The sequence below is a fragment of the Oncorhynchus gorbuscha genome, unplaced genomic scaffold (genome assembly GCF_021184085.1).
Source record: "Oncorhynchus gorbuscha isolate QuinsamMale2020 ecotype Even-year unplaced genomic scaffold, OgorEven_v1.0 Un_scaffold_554, whole genome shotgun sequence".
Lineage (NCBI taxonomy): Eukaryota > Metazoa > Chordata > Actinopteri > Salmoniformes > Salmonidae > Oncorhynchus > Oncorhynchus gorbuscha.
In genome coordinates this window covers 472,781-482,124 of record NW_025745385.1, presented here as the reverse complement: position 1 = coordinate 482,124, position 9,344 = coordinate 472,781, and the positions used below count along the sequence as shown (strand labels likewise).

The 9,344-nt window shown below is 40.0% G+C and overlaps 1 pseudogene; it reads left to right on the top strand.

Annotated features, from left to right (window-relative positions):
* Window positions 1–643: 643 nt before the first annotated feature.
* The window catches only part of LOC124018649, a 64,510-nt pseudogene continuing 55,809 nt past the window's right edge, over window positions 644–9,344 (top strand).

The window sequence follows — 9,344 nt, the reverse complement described above, 5'->3', positions numbered from 1 at the left end:
CCTGATTATATTCCTGTACCTGTTCTGTTAGAGGGTTGTACTGTAAAAAAAAACCTTTGAATAGGAGACATTATGTTGCTAAATCAGTGATTGACTTTATATCAATGCTGTATATCAATGCTGTGTAACGATACTGTATAGTAAGCTACTGTATCAATAGATCTGGTTATTCACATATTTTTGTGATTGAACAGGCATTTCGCTGCACTCGCAATAACATCTGCTAACCATGTGTATGTGACCAATAAAATGTGATTTGCTTTGCATCTTGCTCTAAACACAACACTCCTGTGTATGTCTGATTATCTCAAGAGAAGTAAAGCTTTGACACGAACTGGTGTGTTTCACCTATTCAGCTCTTTCAGATCAGTGTAGTTGAATTAAGGTCAAATTAAAGGAGACAATGAGAGGATGCAAAGGCGAGAAAGACACAAAACTTTTGAGAAGGGGCGGGGAGAAGGGTATTTGATTGACACACTTTGCGGCCAATAGCAGGACATTGCCGGGTCCACGGAGGCGTGTCTAACGTTCATTTTTCTCAACGCACGAAAACCAATCATACAGTAGGCTCCTCCTATACGTTGACAGACACTGTGATGACCAATGAGAAGAGGTGTAAGTGGATGACAGGCGGAGCCACGGTCTGGAGCAGAGTCTGAGTGTCGCCTGACCGGATGATGACTGACTGAAGTTTTATCACTGTAGTTTTCTATTCTGTCTTTTCTATTCATTTAAATAGCGCGTCACTGTAGCCCTGTTATTTAGAATCTAGTTACTGACCCGAACCCAAATCTGACAACAATCACGTTTCAACAGTCGACTTGACTTTTACGCTTTTTCCGTGAAAGGAAACTCCAGTTCGCAAGTGAGAGAGCGCAAAGATCCGACCCATTTCTCTCTCGGAGTCTTGTCTCTCTCTCCCTGTCTCTCTCTCCCTGTCTCTCTCTCTCTCCCTGTCTCTCTCTCTCTCCCTGTCTCTCTCTCCCTGTCTCTCTCTCTCTCCCTGTCTCTCTGAGAATCCTGAGTTGAGTCCGCCGGAGAGAAGAGCAGCAGCCATGGGGAACCGGGGTATGGAAGACCTTATTCCCCTCATCAACAAGCTCCAGGACGCCTTCAGCTGCATCGGCCAGAGCTGCAACCTGGACCTGCCGCAAATCGCTGTGGTCGGAGGGCAGAGCGCCGGGAAAAGCTCCGTTCTGGAGAATTTCGTTGGAAGGTGAGTAGTAATGGTTATAAAGTGAAGGGTTGGATGCTGGCGAAGCTTTGGGGCTTTTTACATCAAGTTTGTAGTGCAAGTTATATGATATATATACCGTCCCTCGCATGGCGTAAAAGTAGCCAACGAAGCAACATCGGGTCTACGAGTTGTCGCGTCTTTTTTCCGGTTCTGATGAGCGGGTTTATTCACGAATAACGTTTACGCACTTAGCGCAACTAGCTGTCAAAATAAAGGGATAAAGGGCGTGGGGTGGGGGGAGAGATAGTGGGGGTTTGAGAAAGGGGTGAAGAGACTGAAAGAGAGTCTCTCTCTCACACACACACACACACACACACACACACACACACACACACACACACACACACACACACACACACACACACACACACACACACACACACACACACACACACACACACACACACACACACACACACACACACACACACACACACACAGCAATCAGCTCATAGACCCACAGTATGTCTGTCTGTTATATTGACTCTATCCTATCGAACTTGTGTGTATGTTTATGTGCCAGTGTGTGTGTAGACTGGTGTTGTGGTTTATAGCCTAACATTATATAATATTCAATAGATTGGTCTGTATAATTTGGTCTGTGTCGTGTGTTCATAGAGAGGTAGAGAGAGACGTCCCAAATTGAACCTTATTCACGACATAGTGTATTACTTATGAAGGGATTAGGGTCCTTAGTGCACAATTTATAAAAGGAATAGGGTCCATAGTGCATTACTTATAAAGGGAATAGGGCCCATAGTGCACTACTTATGAAGGGAATAGGGCCCATAGTGTATTACTTAGTGCATTACTTATAAAGGGAATAGGGTCCATAGTGCACTACTTATAAAGGGAATAGGGTCCATAGTGCACTACTTATGAAGGGAATAGGGCCCATAGTGTAGTACTTAGTGCACTATAAAGGGAATAGGGCCCATAGTGTATTACTTAGTGCACTATAAAGGGAATAGGGCCCATAGAGTATTACTTAGTGAACTATAAAGGGAATAGGGCCCATAGTGTATTACTTAGTGCGCTATAAAGGGAATAGGGTCCATAGTGTATTACTTAGTGAACTATAAAGGGAATAGGGTCCATAGTGTATTACTTATGAAGGGAATAGGGCCCATAGTGTATTACTTAGTGCTCTATAAAGGGAATAGGGTCCATAGTGTATTACTTAGTGCTCTATAAAGGGAATAGGGTCCATAGTGTATTACTTAGTGCTCTATAAAGGGAATAGGGTCCATAGTGTATTACTTAGTGCTCTATAAAGGGAATAGGGTCCATAGTGTATTACTTCGTGAACTATAAAGGGAATAGGGTCCATAGTGTATTACTTAGTGAACTATAAAGGGAATAGGGCCCATAGTGTATTACTTAGTGCTCTATAAAGGGAATAGGGTCCATAGTGTATTACTTAGTGCTCTATAAAGGGAATAGGGTCCATAGTGTATTACTTAGTGCTCTATAAAGGGAATAGGGTCCATAGTGTATTACTTAGTGCTCTATAAAGGGAATAGGGTCCATAGTGTATTACTTAGTGAACTATAAAGGGAATAGGGTCCATAGTGTATTACTTATGAAGGGAATAGGGCCCATAGTGTATTACTTAGTGAACTACTTATAAAGGGAATAGGGCCCATAGTGTATTACTTAGTGAACTACTTATAAAGGGAATAGGGTCCATAGTGTATTACTTAGTGAACTATAAAGGGAATAGGGCCCATAGTGTATTACTTAGTGAACTACTTATAAAGGGAATAGGGTCCATAGTGTATTACTTAGTGAACTATAAAGGGAATAGGGTCCATATTGTAGTACTTAGTGCTCTATAAAGGGAATAGGGTCCATAGTGTATTACTTAGTGCTCTATAAAGGGAATAGGGCCCATAGTGTAGTACTTAGTGCTCTATGAAGGGAATAGGGCCCATAGTGTATTACTTAGTGCTCTATAAAGGGAATAGGGCCCATAGTGTATTACTTAGTGCTCTATGAAAGGGAATAGGGTCCATAGTGTAGTACTTAGTGCACTACTTATAAAGGGAATAGGGTCCATAGTGTAGTACTTAGTGCTCTATAAAGGGAATAGGGTCCATAGTGTATTACTTAGTGCTCTATAAAGGGAATAGGGCCCATAGTGTATTACTTAGTGCTCTATAAAGGGAATAGGGTCCATAGTGTATTACTTAGTGGACTATAAAGGGAATAGGGTCCATAGTGTATTACTTAGTGAACTACTTATAAAGGGAATAGGGTCCATAGTGTAGTACTTAGTGGACTATAAAGGGAATAGGGTCCATAGTGTATTACTTGGTGCACTACTTATAAAGGGAATAGGGTCCATAGTGTATTACTTAGTGCACTACTTATAAAGGGAATAGGGTCCATAGTGTATTACTTAGTGCACTATAAAGGGAATAGGGTCCATAGTGTATTACTTAGTGCACTACTTATAAAGGGAATGGGGTCCATAGTGTATTACTTAGTGCACTATAAAGGGAATAGGGCCCATAGTGTATTACTTAGTGCTCTATAAAGGGAATAGGGTCCATAGTGTAGTACTTAGTGCACTACTTATAAAGGGAATAGGGTCCATAGTGTCTTATTTAGTGCACTATAAAGGGAATAGGGCCCATAGTGTAGTACTTAGTGCACTACTTATAAAGGGAATAGGGTCCATAGTGTATTACTTAGTGCTCTATAAAGGGAATAGGGTCCATAGTGTAGTACTTAGTGCACTATAAAGGGAATAGGGTCCATAGTGTATTACTTAGTGCACTATAAAGGGAATAGGGTCCATAGTGTAGTACTTAGTGCACTACTTATAAAGGGAATAGGGTCCATAGTGTATTACTTAGTGCTCTATAAAGGGAATAGGGTCCATAGTGTAGTACTTAGTGCACCATAAAGGGAATAGGGCCCATAGTGTAGTACTTAGTGCACTACTTATAAAGGGAATAGGGTCCATAGTGTATTACTTAGTGCACTATAAAGGGAATAGGGCCCATAGTGTATTACTTAGTGCATTATTTATAAAGGGAATAGGGCCCATAGTGCACTACTTATGAAGGGAATAGGGCCCATAGTGTATTACTTAGTGCATTACTTATAAAGGGAATAGGGTCCATAGTGCACTACTTATAAAGGGAATAGGGTCCATAGTGTAGTACTTAGTGCACTATAAAGGGAATAGGGTCCATAGTGTATTACTTAGTGCACTATAAAGGGAATAGGGCCCATAGTGTAGTACTTAGTGCACTATAAAGGGAATAGGGTCCATAGTGTAGTACTTAGTGCACTATAAAGGGAATAGGGCCCATAGTGTATTACTTAGTGCATTACTTATAAAGGGAATAGGGCCCATAGTGCACTACTTATGAAGGGAATAGGGCCCATAGTGTATTACTTAGTGCATTACTTATGAAGGGAATAGGTTCCATAGTGCACTACTTATAAAGGGAATAGGGTCCATAGTGTAGTACTTAGTGCACTATAAAGGAATAGGGTCCATAGTGTATTACTTAGTGCACTATAAAGGGAATAGGGTCCATAGTGTAGTACTTAGTGCACTATAAAGGGAATAGGGCCCATAGTGTATTACTTAGTGCATTACTTATAAAGGGAATAGGGCCCATAGTGCACTACTTATGAAGGGAATAGGGCCCATAGTGTATTACTTAGTGCATTACTTATGAAGGGAATAGGTTCCATAGTGCACTACTTATAAAGGGAATAGGGTCCATAGTGTAGTACTTAGTGCACTATAAAGGGAATAGGGTCCATAGTGTAGTACTTAGTGCACTATAAAGGGAATAGGGTCCATAGTGTATTACTTAGTGCACTATAAAGGGAATAGGGTCCATAGTGTATTACTTAGTGCACTATAAAGGGAATAGGGTCCATAGTGTATTACTTAGTGCACTATAAAGGGAATAGGGTCCATAGTGCACTACTTATAAAGGGAATATGGTCCATAGTGTAGTACTTAGTGCACTATAAAGGGAATAGGGCCCATAGTGTATTACTTAGTGCACTACTTATAAAGGGAATAGGGCCCATAGTGCACTACTTATGAAGGGAATAGGGCCCATAGTGTATTACTTAGTGCATTACTTATAAAGGGAATAGGTTCCATAGTGCACTACTTATAAAGGGAATATGGTCCATAGTGTAGTACTTAGTGCACTATAAAGGGAATAGGGTCCATAATGTATTACTTAGTGCACTATAAAGGGAATAGGGCCCATAGTGTAGTACTTAGTGCACTATAAAGGGAATAGGGTCCATAGTGTAGTACTTAGTGGACTATAAAGGGAATAGGGTCCATAGTGTATTACTTAGTGCACTACTTATAAAGGGAATAGGGCCCATAGTGTATTACTTAGTGCACTACTTATAAAGGGAATAGGGTCCATAGTGTAGTACTTAGTGCACTATAAAGGGAATAGGGTCCATAGTGTAGTAATTAGTGCACTATAAAGGGAATAGGGTCCATAGTGTAGTACTTAGTGCACTATAAAGGGAATAGGGTCCATAGTGTATTACTTAGTGCACTATAAAGGGAATAGGGTCCATAGTGTAGTACTTAGTGCACTATAAAGGGAATAGGGTCCATAGTGTAGTACTTAGTGCACTATAAAGGGAATAGGGTCCATAGTGTATTACTCAGTGCACTACTTATAAAGGGAATAGGGTCCATAGTGTATTACTTAGTGCTCTATAAAGGGAATAGGGTCCATAGTGTATTACTTAGTGCACTATAACGGGAATAGGGCCCATAGTCTATTACTTAGTGCACTAGTTATAAAGGGAATAGGGTCCATAGTGTATTACTTAGTGCTCTATAAAGGGAATAGGGTCCATAGTGTATTACTCAGTGCACTACTTATAAAGGGAATAGGGTCCATAGTGTATTACTTAGTGCTCTATAAAGGGAATAGGGTCCATAGTGTATTACTTAGTGCACTATAAAGGGAATAGTGTCTATAGTCTATTACTTAGTGCTCTATAACGGGAATAGGGCCCATAGTCTATTACTTAGTGCTCTATAAAGGGAATAGGGTCCATAGTGTATTACTTAGTGCTCTATAACGGGAATAGGGCCCATAGTCTATTACTTAGTGCTCTATAAAGGGAATAGGGTCCATAGTGTATTACTTGGTGCTCTATAACGGGAATAGGGCCCATAGTCTATTACTTAGTGCTCTATAAAGGGAATAGGGTCCATAGTGTATTACTTAGTGCTCTATAAAGGGAATAGGGTCCATAGTGTATTACTTAGTGGACTATAAAGGGAATAGGGTCCATAGTGTATTACTTAGTGCACTATAAAGGGAATAGGGTCCATAGTGTATTACTTAGTGCACTATAAAGGGAATAGGGTCCATAGTGTATTACTTAGTGCACTATAAAGGGAATAGGGTCCATAGTGTAGTACTTAGTGCACTATAAAGGGAATAGGGTCCATAGTGTATTACTTAGTGCTCTATAAAGGGAATAGGGCCCATAGTGTAGTACTTAGTGCTCTATGAAGGGAATAGGGCCCATAGTGTATTACTTAGTGCACTACTTATAAAGGGAATAGGGTCCATAGTGTATTACTTAGTGCACTACTTATAAAGGGAATAGGGTCCATAGTGTAGTACTTAGTGCACTATAAAGGGAATAGGGTCCATAGTGTAGTACTTAGTGCACTATAAAGGGAATAGGGTCCATAGTGTAGTACTTAGTGCACTATAAAGGGAATAGTGTCCATAGTGTAGTACTTAGTGCTCTATAAAGGGAATAGGGTCCATAGTGTATTACTTAGTGAACTATAAAGGGAATAGGGTCCATAGTGTAGTACTTAGTGCTCTATAAAGGGAATAGGGTCCATAGTGTAGTACTTAGTGCACTATAAAGGGAATAGTGTCCATAGTGTAGTACTTAGTGCACTATAAAGGGTCTGTAGTCTATTACTTTGTATGAAAGATAACACATTTTCTGTCCCTCTCATGCCCCATCCATATTTACATACTCCTGTGTGTTAGCCTGTATGTGTGTGTGTGTGTGTGTGTGTGTGTGTGTGTGTGTGTGTGTGTGTGTGTGTGTGTGTGTGTGTGTGTGTGTGTGTGTGTGTGTGTGTGTGTGTGTGTGTGTGTGTGTGTGTCTCAGAGAGATAGACAGTAGGGGCATTGATGGGGTGGCTGGGTGGTGAGGTCATTATTGATGTCATAAGCTGTGATGTCATATGTCATCTCTGGTGGACGGTGGTGTGTGTGTGTGTGTGTGTGTGTGTGTGTGTGTGTGTGTGTGTGTGTGTGTGTGTGTGTGTGTGTGTGTGTGTGTGTGTGTGTGTGTGTGTGTGTGTGGTGGCTGCAGTAAGTCTAGAGGTCAACCCTATGTAGTAGTGCACTACACCCTATTTTCCCTAGTCAATAGTAGTGCACTACACCCTATTTGTCCTAGTCAATAGTAGTGCACTACACCCTATTTGCCCTAGTCAATAGTAGTGCACTACACCCTATTTGCCCTAGTCAATAGTAGTGCACTACACCCTATTTGCCCTAGTCAATAGTAGTGCACTACACCCTATTTGCCCTAGTCAATAGTAGTGCACTACGCCCTATTTGCCCTAGTCAATAGTAGTGCACTACACCCTATTTGCCCTAGTGTAACGGATGTGAAACGGCTAGCTTAGTTAGCGGTGTGCGCTAAATAGCGTTTCAATCGGTTACGTCACTTGCTCTGAGACCTTGAAGTAGTAGTTCCCCTTGCTCTGCAAGGGCCGCGGCTTTTGTGGAGCGATGGGTAACGATGCTTCGAGGGTGACTGTTGTCGTTGTGTGCAGAGGGTCCCTGGTTCGCGCCCGGGTATGGGCGAGGGGACGGTTTAAAATTATACTGTTACACTAGTCAATAGTAGTGCACTACACCCTATTTGCCCTAGTCAATAGTCGTGCACTACACCCTATTTGCCCTAGTCAATAGTAGTGCACTACACCCTATTTGCCCTAGTCAATAGTAGTGCACTACATAGGGAATAGGGTTCCATTTGGGATGCAGGGTGATTCACTTCCTTCCTGTCTGCTTGGTCAGGGCTAAACAGTTAGGAAGAAGTGATGTGTGTGTGTGTGTGTGTGTGTGTGTGTGTGTGTGTGTGTGTGTGTGTGTGTGTGTGTGTGTGTGTGTGTGTGTGTGTGTGTGTGTGTGTGTGTGTGTGTGTGTGTGTGTGTGTGTGTGTGTGTGTGTGTGTGTGTGTGTGTGTGCATGTATGCATGTATGTATGTATGTGGGGGGGGGGCTGTCCCAATATTGGTCAACAAACAAAAACATTGTCATCTATGTAAAGATAGCCTACATAAAGCCAACAAATAAAAACATTGTCATCTATGTAAAGATAGCCTACATAAAGCCAACAAATAAAAACATTGTCATCTATGTAAAGATAGCCTACATAAAGCCAACAAATAAAAACATTGTCAACTATGTAAAGATAGCCTACATAAAGCCAACAAATAAAAACATAGCAGCCTATGTGTGTGTGTGTGTGTGTGTGGGGGGCTGCAGGTAGAACATCTCCTGATAAAATGTTTTATATTGAATATGTTAACAGAAATGTTTTATATTGAATATGTTAACAGAAATGTTTTATATTGAATATGTTAACAGAAATGTTTTATATTGAATATGTTAACAGAAATGTTTTATATTGAATATGTTAACAGAAATGTTTTATATTGAATATGTTAACAGAAATGTTTTATATTGAATATGTTAACAGAAATGTTTTATATTGAATATGTTAACAGAAATGTTTTATATTGAATATGTTAACAGAAATGTTTTATATTGAATATGTTAACAGAAATGTTTTATATTGAATATGTTAACAGAAATGTTTTATATTGAATATGTTAACAGAAATGTTTTATATTGAATATGTTAACAGAAATGTTTTATATTGAATATGTTAACAGAAATGTTTTATATTGAATATGTTAACAGAAATGTTTTATATTGAATATGTTAACAGAAATGTTTTATATTGAATATGTTAACAGAAATGTTTTATATTGAATATGTTAACAGAAATGTTTTATATTGAATATGTTAACAGAAATGTT